The 12,303-nt window shown below is 34.9% G+C and overlaps 1 protein-coding gene across 1 annotated transcript in view; it reads right to left on the bottom strand.

Annotated features, from left to right (window-relative positions):
- The window catches only part of macrod2 (MACRO domain containing 2), a 1,296,131-nt gene that overhangs the window by 274,868 nt on the left and 1,008,960 nt on the right, over window positions 1-12,303 (bottom strand). The gene's annotated exons all lie outside the window — the stretch shown is intronic.

The following is a 12,303-nucleotide window of genomic DNA, read 5'->3' as shown; positions in this document are numbered from 1 at the left end:
AGAGTCCATTTTAAGCTAATAAATTCAATTTGTTTAAATCATTTTCTTTCCTCTGTAATAATAAAACATTACCTTGTACTTGTACCTTGTATATATCCGATATATACATATTGTATATATTGGATATATATATCAGGATGCCAACTGGTAATTTAGGTTATAAAACATGGCGCCCCAGCATGCAATGGCCCTGCATATTTTATGGTCCTACCTATTTGGAGACATAATGCAACAAAAATAGAGCCATCCTAAATTCATCATCTGATCCAAAAGGAAATCCACCCATGTGTTTATTTCATGTTACCACAAATCTTTAATTTAAACAACAAATGCTACAAAAGAGTGTAAAACATTGGTCCCCCTGCTTTATCTGACAAATCAGATTGATGCATTCCTTAGAATCTGACCAAATGCAACAAAACATTGACCTCAGTCAAAAGTGAGAATCACTTTTTTTCAATCTGTAATTTTTTTTTTTACTCCAAAATGACTTACTTGACTTACACCCTTGCCTAATTACCCAATCAGAATGCATCATTCTACACTACCGGAGAACTACTCAGCAGGATCCCTACAGTGACTATGACTGACTCCAGTTTGCTGGTTGGTTTATGTGATGCTTCACTAGTTAATCATTCTAATGCCTCCTACATGGATCCATACTTAAAAATAGTGAACGGGAAAAATATATAAGGGGTAAAACATGCTGTATGCAATCTTCTTCTGATTTTTTTGATTGGCAGTACCCCAATAAACCCAATTCCACAAAACAACACCCAGGACATTCTCCTGGGAGCCTATTTTCTAATAACATAGCCCCTTATAATAAGGATCAATTCTTTCAAAAAATACCAGAAAAGCAGCAAAGGTAACATTTCAATGTTTTTCATTTTGTTATTGGTAAAAATGCACCATTAATATTTATTATACTCCCTTGCAAAGTAAGCATATGGCTTGACTCACGTTGCCTGAACAGAAACCCATCAAAAATGCACAATTAATTTTACAACTATTCACTTGTAAATTGTTAAATGTGTTAAAAGCTACTTCTATTTTTGTTAACCTGGAAGGATAATTTCAGTGCAGTTGGCAATGTGTTCAGCCATCACACCCAGTAAATGTCAGTGTTAAATATTTTAGTAATTGGCAGTGGTTAACAGTCTGTATGTCAGTAGAGATCTGAATCATAAAGATTAGCTGTACATACAGTTCATTTCAGTTCTACTAATCAACAACACTTCAGCTCAGGATATATGGCTACCCCAATTTAAGTCAGTTTGCATGGCTTACATTCTGTGTTATGAAAGGTGTCTCCATTCAGAGATGAATAATAATTTAGAATACTGTACTTAAAAAACTGCATGCAGTCTTATAATGAGATATTTTTGGCTGAAGGACTTTTTGTCGACAAAAAAAAAATTACATGACAAAATGAGGGGGAGGATAAATATGGAAAAACTGAAGTCCTGAGTAGGGCAAAAAGGCATTAGTTAGATTAAAAAGCAAGAAAGCTGCAGGTACAAGGCTACTGAGCATAACTTTAGCCCTCATTCCAAAATCCAGTTTTCCTGCTGCGAAAGATTCAAATCATGCAAAAAGCAAGATTTAAAATGTTAATAAATAAACCCCTCAGTTTCCAAACTGTCCATGGGGCCAACAGTTTAGCAAAGGTACCATTTGCAAAAAATCATGATGTTCACTAAGTCTGGAGATGTTTCCCGCAGAAACCAATAAGATCCTTCCTTTTGATTTCTAACTTGTAGGTGACTGTTCCAATATAATTGTTGATTGGTTGCTATGGGCAAAATTACCAGTGATATTTATCACCAATCTTAGCAAACACGCACTAACTTCGAATTCGAGTTTTCTGATATGATGTTCTAGAGATGTATTAATAGAAAAAATCTTGAAAACTTTAGTTTAAAAATTTGGCAGCCAAGACTTGACAAGCTTATGTAGAAATGATGAAGAATGGGAGGTGTTTTTTGACGTGCAACATTTTCGCTGTTTCGCAAATCTTTAGCAGGATTCGCAAATTGTTCGGCGAAGCGAAACTAGACAGATTCGCTCATCACTACATCTGAATAAAGCAATTTAGTAAAATTGACTCTCATACAAAAGGTCAAAGCATCATAATAAACAAAAAAATCTCAAAGAGCAACCCTTTGCTTGTTGACTTAAGCACCATTTGCAGAAGTCAGTAATCTTCAACGGCTCAGTTATGATCACAGTATGCTGTGCTTTTCATACATATATCATTTCCTTAGGAAAATGTCCAAATCGCATCTCATTGTTTACTTAAGGGAGTCCATCTGCTGAATATACAGGATGACAATCTGAAAAATGGATTTGAATTTACCTTGCCTTTAGAGAGTGGACTGGAAGGAATAAACAAGAGTTTGGGCCTTGAAACCTGATCAGATGTCAGATGGGTGAGCTTTTAAACTGTATAATTTTGTAAGCATTGATACTGGCAATATGTCTTGAGAAAGGTATAAAAAAAAATATATAGTTTTGGAGGGCACACCACAATTGCTAAAGCAAAAATAGCTGGCTTTAAAACAAAGACAGCAAAAAGAAGAAAACTGGTGCAAATGAGAATCTGTTCCCCAAGCCCACATAGGGGCAAACAGAATATTAATACAAATCAATCAATTACTCAATGCACACCTACTAACCACAAAAGGCAGCAAATGGTATGTTTAACATATAATGCTCTTTATATGATAAATATTCACAGAACAGTAAATACAATTACAATGAATTCCCTTGACAAAGGACTCTCTTCCGAAACGTTGGGGTTTTCTCAATCCACACGTGTCTGCTTTTTCTGTATATTGCATTTTGTGGTATGTATATTATGCATTGTAATTGCATTTACTATTCTGTGAATATTTTCCATATAAAGAGCTTTATATGTTAAACATACCATTTGCTGCCTTTTGTGGTTAGTAGGTGTGCATTGAGTAATTGATTGAAAGGTATAAAAAAAACACTGAAATGCTGAATTCATGCTGAATTAATACAAGACTTTTAAATGGTGTGAACACCTTTCTACAATTTCTATATTATTGTCACAGTACGCACACTGACTTTTTTAGGTTGCCTGGTTCAAATGCCATATGTAATGCCAAACGAGGACCAGAGATTTAGGTCGTGATAAATTATTATTATTTGTGAATATTTGTTTTTGGTCCCCCTTGGGACCGTTATCCTTTGTGATCTTTTGAAATGATATAGACTATATATAGCAAAATTGTACAGACTATGAACATAAGTGGCCATTTTAATCATAATGTTTTTCTATATAAACAGTGAAGTGCCAAACTGAATGCAAATGTTTATAGGGTGACTAATCATCTCTCAAATTACAATCTGAATTGATATAACGGTCATGCAGTTCCATACTGAATAAACATTTCACAATTACCAATTTGTATTTGGATGAAATTATTAACACATTGGTTACATATTATAAACTTTATAATTAGTTAAGTCTCTCGTTTTCCACTTACAAAGAATATCATTATGTTCCAGCGACTGTCATAACATGATATATGAAAAGACACTAAGTAATGCAAATTATTCTTAACATCCAGCAACAGTATATGTATTTATGTAACGTACATGCATACAGATGAAGCTGCACTTTTCCTGTTTAGAAGTAAATGAAAGCATTCACACTGATCCATATGGTACAGCAGAAACACAGATGCTGTTCAGAGCAAATTATAAGAAAATTATTTGAATACTTATTGTTATTATACTTATTTTAATATCTTTGTGCCTAGGAGTGCCAGAGTACACGTAGAATATCCCGCTGCACTGAGCTTAGTTCAAGAGATTACCTTTTTGGGTCTTTTTGTCATAGTCTTGTTCACGCAACGTGTATAGTTAATTAAAGTGCTTATAACCCAACATTAAAATAACTAAAAGCTTAATGGAATACTTTCGGCACTATTGCTAATGCTTGTAATAACACAACGTGGGACCATTTAAGTAAATAGTATTTTTCTGATACTGTATTTCTTTTTTTTCAATTTCAGAAAAGTGAGCTTTTTTTTTTTTTGAGACTTTGCTTTTTTGCAATAAATTTCTTGGTACAGGTATGGGATCCGTTATCCAGAATGCTCGGGACCTGGGGTTTTCCAGATAAGGGGTATTTCCGTAATTCAGATCTCCTACATTAAGTCTGCTAAAAAAATTATTAAAGTACAAGGTACTATTTTATCATTACAGAGATACAGGAAACCATTTTTAAAAATGGGAATTATGTGATTATGGGAGATTGCTTTTCCGTAATTCGGAACTTTCTGGATAATGGGTTTCCCAATAAGGGGTCTGATACCTGTATACCAAAAATGATTGATTTTTTAAAAATATTTGCCCCGATTTGGCATACACCAGTGATCCCCAACCAGAGGCTCAAGAGCAAAGTCGCTTTCCCCTCTCTTTGATGTTGCTCCCAGTGGCCTCAAAGTAGGTGCCATTTTTACATTTTTAACTTGGAGACAAGTTTTGGAAGCCCAGAGACACAGTTTTATTTCAAGCAGAGCTTCCTGCAGTCTAGCAGTCCACATGGGGCTACCAAATAGCCAATCACAGCCCTTATTTGGCATCCCCAGAGAAGTTTTTTCATGCTTGTGTGGCTCCCCAACACTTTTTACATCTGAGTGTGGCTCATGACTAAACATGTTGGGGATCCCTGGTGTACACCATTATTATATTATATACAGATATAGGACCCATTATCCAGAATGCTCAAGACCAAGGGTATTCCGGATATTGGGTCTTTCCGTAATTTGGATCTCAATACCTTAAGTCTACTAAAAAATCAATAAAACATTAATTAAACCCAATAGGATTGTTTTGCATCCAATAAGGATTAATTATATCTTAGTTGGGATCAATTACAAGGTTCTGTTTTATTTCTACATAGAAAAAGGAAATCAGTTTTAAAATTCTGAATTATTTGATTACAATGGAGTCTATGGGAGTCAGGCATTCCGTAATTCGGAGCTTTCTGGATAACGGGTTTCCGGATAAGGGGTCCGATACCTGTATATATATATTATACTTAAAATAATAGATAAATACAAATAATAATATAATAATAGATTAATACAAAGAAGTCTCTTTGGGAATTTAATACATTCCTGTGTATATCTGAGTCAGAAAAAACTATTGGATATTGGTAACTGACATAAAAATTCATATTCTTGGTGATCAATTCATAGATTTCAAAAATATTTGTTCTGAATTTTCTGAACAGCTAGCTTTAAATTCCTACAGGCCTCTCAGACAACCAAGGTCAAAATAATACAGATATCAGCCCCTCTGAAAACAAAAGGACATATAACTGAATTAAATATAAACCACACAAAAAATCTTAAATAAAATAGCAACAGAGCAATAACAGGGCTCATTCATAACAAACTATGTATAGTGTTTAAATAGCAAATACATCTCTAGCCTTTTATGAATGGTCAGAATTTCCAAATAGGTTTAATCAATGCAGGACTGGAACACCATCATCTACAGAACAAGCAGCATTTATAGTATTTATAGCAATAACATATACAGGAATACCTCCAAATCCTTGATGAAATTCTCATGGCAGTTAAAGCCCTTTAGCAAGATAAGAACCGTATCCCACATGAATTGTGTTCATTATCTTACATTAAGTTTGCCTCTATCAGCATGCAACATATGGTTAATTTAAAGTTGTCTCATTAAACTGCATAGGCAGGTCACTCCAGCAAATAAAAAAAAAACATAAATTAGAAAACAGATTGTAACAGCACTTTTTAACTAACTGTAAAACTTCTGCTCAGAAATAAAAGAAACAGAAAAATCTCGAGGGAAACATAAGTATTTTATTTCTTCAGAAACACGCCAACCAGGTGAAAACTATCTAGCTTGGTAACATTTCTTCAGGAACTAGTCAACCTTTGTGCCAGGTTGATTTAATAAGATATACTTAAACTCAGAGTTAGTTCATTCTCTAGAATCTGTCTCAGAGGAGCCTGGGTTCAACACCCAAATTAACTTTATCAGTGTTTTATGAAAATGATACACTAAGGCTCATTTACTGTACTAACAATGGGCAAAGTTGCACCTGGATAGTAACCCATAGCAACCAAACAGTGGTGAAAAATGTTTAGCCAGCTGAGCAAAGAATGATAAGAGCAAAAATAGGCTTGGTTGTCACGGGTTATTGCACTAGTGCAAATTTGTGTTTGCTAATAAATGAGCCCAATCACATTTCAGAGCTCATCCACTTGGTTAAATATAGGAAACTGTCATTTCTGGAACATTACTCAAATGAAAACAAATATATACAGTATATCTTATATTGAACATCATTTTTAACCTTATGAACAATAAACTAGTCAATAAACAAGTAAAATTGGTACTTTCAGAGATAAATAGAAACACCATTTTTCAACCAAACTGTTAAAAAAAACTCACCAGAAAAAGCCCCACTCAGGTAGAAGAGAGAAGAATGTTTATACTTGTATATGAGGTGACGCACAAGATTTGGGTAAAACCCCTTAACCTTACTGTGCCTCGACACCAGCACTTCTACTTCTAGTTCCTGAAATGTTCATTATATGGTGATACTTGCATATTAACAGGCACTGGGGCTCATGTATATATATATATAAGTTTGCATAGTGCAGATTTATTCACACAGTGAATATTTGCTCTACTGGTGTTTATATTTATAAAGTTGGACAAGATTGGTGCATTTAATGTGCAAACATAATTTATTCGCAAAGACCGAAAGATCGGAATTATCACAAAAATGCTTACAAAAAAATCGTATTAGTCACTATAATATCGTATTGGCGATGCGAAAGTAACGAAATTTTCGTACCGAACGACTGTAAAAAGCGGCAATACCGATCCTATTTATTTCGCGCTAAAAATACAGAAAGTCGCACAATCGTCGGAAAAGTCACGAAAGCAGCGAAAAAGTAGCGGAAAATATGATTGGACCGATCGAACGAACGCTCAGAGCGTTTGTGGATAAGTAAATGAGCCCCAAAGAGATGGGAGAAGGTGAAGCCTAGAACATACAGGTGTGACATTACATAGTTGGTGGTGAGGGCAGAGAATATAAGAATGCCCCTGTGTGGAAATGCATTTATAAAAAATGGGCAGATTTGCACCTGGACAGTAACCTATAGCAACCAATGTTTGATAAGATTATTCCAGTCAGCTGCAGGAAGAACAATGAAAGCAAACTTCTGATTGGTTGCCATGGGTCACTGCCTAAGTGCAAGTTTGCTGTGTATTTATAAATTATCCCCATTGAGTTTAATGCATTTCACACATTTTTGCCAGATTTGCTCGTCACTAGCCAACAATATGATTCCCTGAACTGCTATCTTAATTTCCTAAACCTAGGGTGCACAGATTTTACTGGTGGTCTACCTACACATATACCACCCTAAGTGCACCCCCACTTCATCCTTAATAAATTCAGTTATAAAACAATATAATCTACATTCCTATAGATAAAACGGCCCATGCCTTGACCATCAGATAAAAATGTACTAGTAAATCACAACCATTCATTCCCCCCCACCCCTCTACATGTCCGTTATAGTAAGGTATTATATGCTCTTATGGTGACTAGCTCATTTTACTATTTTGATTACACAACTTGTGTACCTTTTATGCTCATAAGACACACAGCAGCAGAAGGATCTGTATTTTATATTTTTTATAACAATTCAGAATCCTACTTAATAAACCTTGCTGTTTAGGCTCATATGACATGAATAGTCTGTATTATAGAAATCTGATGTGTAAACAAACTAATAAAACAGTATGGTAACCATAAAGTTCACTTGTCAAAGAAAGCAAACTGTTTATCACACAAGGAAGCCAATTTTCCAGTCAGAAAAGTTCCATATTTCTAAAATTTATCCATGGAGCTTAAGTATATAAAAAAGAACTCTGATTTATAGCCACGGTTCATAGAACAACTTGGGTTTGCTAAGCCTTTTCTAACAACTTCATAAATTGTGATACATTGCTGTACGACACAGACTGGAATATTGCTCATAAAAACCATATGCTGTATTTTTTGACCCATGTGTTGATGTTCTGGACTTTGTTTAAATATATGTGTAATATAATAAATGCTCTGGAATTCCAATTTAGGCCATTTATTGTTCAAAAATGAAGAATGAGAGAGTCAGCCAGAGGGTGCTGAACCTTGAGGTGGCCCTTACATACCACTTACTTTAGAGTGGTTGGCCTTGTGTGTGACTTGGTGTGCTGGCTACTCATAAGCTACAGACTGGGAGACTTCTGGGAACTCAACAAAATTCTTTAGATATGCTGTTATAGAGAAATAAGCAGCATGTAATCTAAGTTATTCTTTTTTATCAAGTCCAGCATACTGTATTTCAAAAATACATTTTTAATGCCTAATTTGAGGAATCGTAGGACCAGTGCTGATCATTAGCCAGATCAGTTTTTTCCCATGTCATAGGATAAGCTAGAAAAATGAATAGAAATTCTAAGTTAAAAAGCATTTACTAACGTAGGGCAGCTATTGATAAATATACAAATATTTGTTCGATAAACATGATATCTGTTCTATTATTAAATATTGGTAGCTCCAGTTTTTTGTTCAATCTTTAGATTCCATTGTCCTCAGATTATATACCTAAAAGGTCTCCCCTTTCCTAATTGTATTAAATCTCCCCCAGTGAATTTATCAGAGCCTGACCCCACCAGTATGTTATATATATATTCAATGGGCAAAAATGTTACCTTTAATACATTGTTATCTATTATCTATTTCTGTGAGGCTGTTATAACACCAATATGCCCAATGGTAAACATACTATATTCTCTTTGACAAAGGAAACAATATGGAACATAGTCCAACAAGCATATTTAGGGTATTACTAGCAGCACATTCCAGGTCAAATTCCAGCAATAGATTTCTATGCTGTTGATCAAAACTGTTACTCAAAAATGATTACACAGTCCACACAAGAATATTCCCAGCGATAACCTATGGAAAGTCATAGACAATTTTAGCGCGGTTTAGTAAATGGACACCCATACCCCATACAGCAGTTTTTAAATATTTGATAGGCTTAAATATTTTCATTTCTTTTCTTTTTTTATGTTAAGTCCTTGTCCTACTTAATGTTAGATCATACCTTTTGCTTTTGTTTGGAAGCTGAGAGACAGAATTGTTAAAATTTTAATGTGTGTAATTTTTGCTGAAGAATATTCAAGAATATTTTTCAAAAAAATTCCTACGAAACATGGATTTCGTATTAGTATTTCTTTCATGTTTTTATCTGTGCTTTTTATATTATAAGTCAATATTCATGGTTTTAGAATTTGTGAGTTTTTTCGTGGTAGAAAAATCCATAATAAATTACCCAAATTGAAATTACACAGTCCACAAAACTCTTTAAATCTAAAAATTATCAATAATGATAAAGAAGCAAGTGTTATTCCTGGTACCCTGAGGTCTACTCTGTACTCTAGTTTATATTGTACCTCATTGTATTCCCTATTGTACTATTCAAGGTCCTGCATGGGGGACACACATATATATATATATATATAACATTTATCAATATATACACTTTCTAGACATAGCTTTATTACATACATTCATTTTCTATACTGACCTTTCCTTATGCTGCAGGTAATGTAATTTTGATTACACATTGTATATTTTGCTCTTTTTAAGGGAATTGGAAAATGTTTCTTATGAAGAACTGCAATACAATAAGCCATATGAAAGGAGAAGAAAAACATGTCCCATCTTTACCCTTCCTTTTTGAAAGGAATTATCCTCTTCTTAATCTTAGTGATGCCAAAGAAACACTAGCAGTAGTGATGGGTGAAATGTTTCGCCAGGCATGGATTCACGGTGAATCTCCGCATTTCACCATTGGCGGATTGTTTCGGGAAACGGATGAAAAAATTTGCCGCGGCAAAATTCGCGGGAGACAAAAGAATAGCTGTGCGACAAAAGAATAGCCGTGCGACAAAAGAATAGCCGCGCGACAAAAGAATAGCCGTGCGACAAAAGAATAGCCGCGGACTACAAAAGAATAGCCGCGGAAGACAAAAGAATAGCCGCGGACGACAAAAGAATAGCCGCGCGACAAAAGAATAGCCGCGGGCGACAAAAGAATAGCCGCGGGCGACAAAAGAATAGCCGCGGGCGACAAAAGAATAGCCGCGGGCGACAAAAGAATAGCCGTGGGCAACAAAAAAATAGTTGTGCAAATTTTCCGTTGTTTCGGGAATCTTTTGAAAGATTCGTGAATTTTTCGGTGAACCGAAACGGGAGATATTCGCTCATTACTAACTAGAAGTAAACTCTTGGTTATTGAGATGAGTGAAAACCGACAACAGGGAGATTTTGGTGAATTCTTCATTGGCACATGAATAATCTACAATCTGTTACTAGCAAATTACCTTAGCAGCAGTACAGATACTAAGCAAATAAATATATACTGTATATGTATCGGGATGTTGTTTTTTTTTCATATTCCCCTGCAATTTCTGTTTGTTTTGGAACACATTAGCTGTAAATCAATCCTTACTTTCACAAACCAATGGAAGCTGCTCAAGAAAAAAAAATCAGTTATAAGGGTCCAGAGGCAATCCTATTTCCAATTTAGCAAAACATATAATATAACAGAAATGGAACTACCGCTTCCCTTGATCCGACTAAACAATCCTGTAGTGAAACGCGAGTCAATTGAGTAAAAGAAGGAAAACAATGTGGGTGGTTAAAAGCAAAATTCTTACCAATATTACCGCTCATTTATATATATACAAAGTGCTGTGCAAATTGCACTCAAAATTGTGTCCATTAGATTGAGGTACTTGTGCCAATACGTGCTCCTTTATACATATCCCTTTGACCAATGTGCCGCAAGAGGGTCCTTGAATTAAAGGCACAAGCACACCAAAAACAGGAAAACTGTTTTAAAAAATTCAAATATAATATGCAGTTTTTTGTACTGCTACAAGCTGTGTGTTTGTTTCAGAGATACTTTTACAGTTCATATTAATATGCTGCTGTGTAGATGTACATGGCGGAGGTTTAAGTTTAAGCACTATGGCAAATGTGGAGATGTTGCCCGCTGTAAATCTGCTCTACCGCGAGCAATTAATCTCCTGGAAATGCTTTCCCACTGTCATAAATATAGATCAGTGTTGGTGCCACATATAAAACGTTTTACATCATAGATCTGACTTGAAAAAGCATATCGATTTTTCAGCCCCGAACACGACTGATCTATTAACAGATTACAAGATACAAAAATCTCTCATGGTAAAAAAAAAATCTTTGCAAATATTCAAACTCATATTTCAATACAACTCCAGAAGAAAACAACAATGTTCCCACTGGATATAATGATTTATGTAGTACATAGAAGGGAAATCAGGAAAATGGTTACATTTACAAAAAACCACACATGCAAATCCAGCACACAAACTTTCTTGGATGAAAAAAAAGGAAAAATTGAAAATGACCCTGTACAGTTATGGGACCTATTATCCAGAATGCTTGGGACCTGGGGTTTTCCGGATAAGGGATCTTTCCGTAATTTGGATCTCCATACCTTAAGTCAGCTAAAAAATAATTTAAATATTGAATAATCCCAATAGGCTTGTTTTGCATCCAATAAGGAATAATTATACCTTAGTTGGGATCAAGTACAAGGTACTGTTTTATTATTACAGAGAAAAGGGAATCATTTAACCATTAAATAAACCCAATAGGGCTGTTCTGCCCCCAATAAGGGGTAATTATATCTTAGTTGGGATCAAGTACAGGTACTGTTTTATTATTACAGAGAAAAGGGAATCATTTAAACATGAAATAAACCCAATAGGGCTGTTCTGCCCCCAATAAGGGGTAATTATATCTTAGTTGGGATCAAGTACAGGTACTGTTTTAATATTACAGAGAAAAGGGAATCATTTAACCATTAAATAAACCCAATAGGGCTGTTCTGCCCCCAATAAGGGGTAATTATATCTTAGTTGGGATCAAGTACAGGTACTGTTTTATTATTACAGAGAAAAGGGAATCATTTAAACATGAAATAAACCCAATAGGGCTGTTCTGCCCCCAATAAGGGGTAATTATATCTTAGTTGGGATCAAGTACAGGTACTATTTTATTATTACAAAAAGGAAGTCATTTTTAAAAATTAGAATTATTTGCCTATAATGGAGTCTATGGGAGATGGCCTTTCCGTAATTCGGAAATTTCTGGATAACGGGTTTCCA

The sequence above is a fragment of the Xenopus tropicalis genome, chromosome 5, assembly GCF_000004195.4.
Source record: "Xenopus tropicalis strain Nigerian chromosome 5, UCB_Xtro_10.0, whole genome shotgun sequence".
In the NCBI taxonomy this organism is placed as follows: Eukaryota; Metazoa; Chordata; class Amphibia; order Anura; family Pipidae; genus Xenopus; species Xenopus tropicalis.
This window is presented reverse-complemented; position numbering and strand designations above follow the sequence as displayed.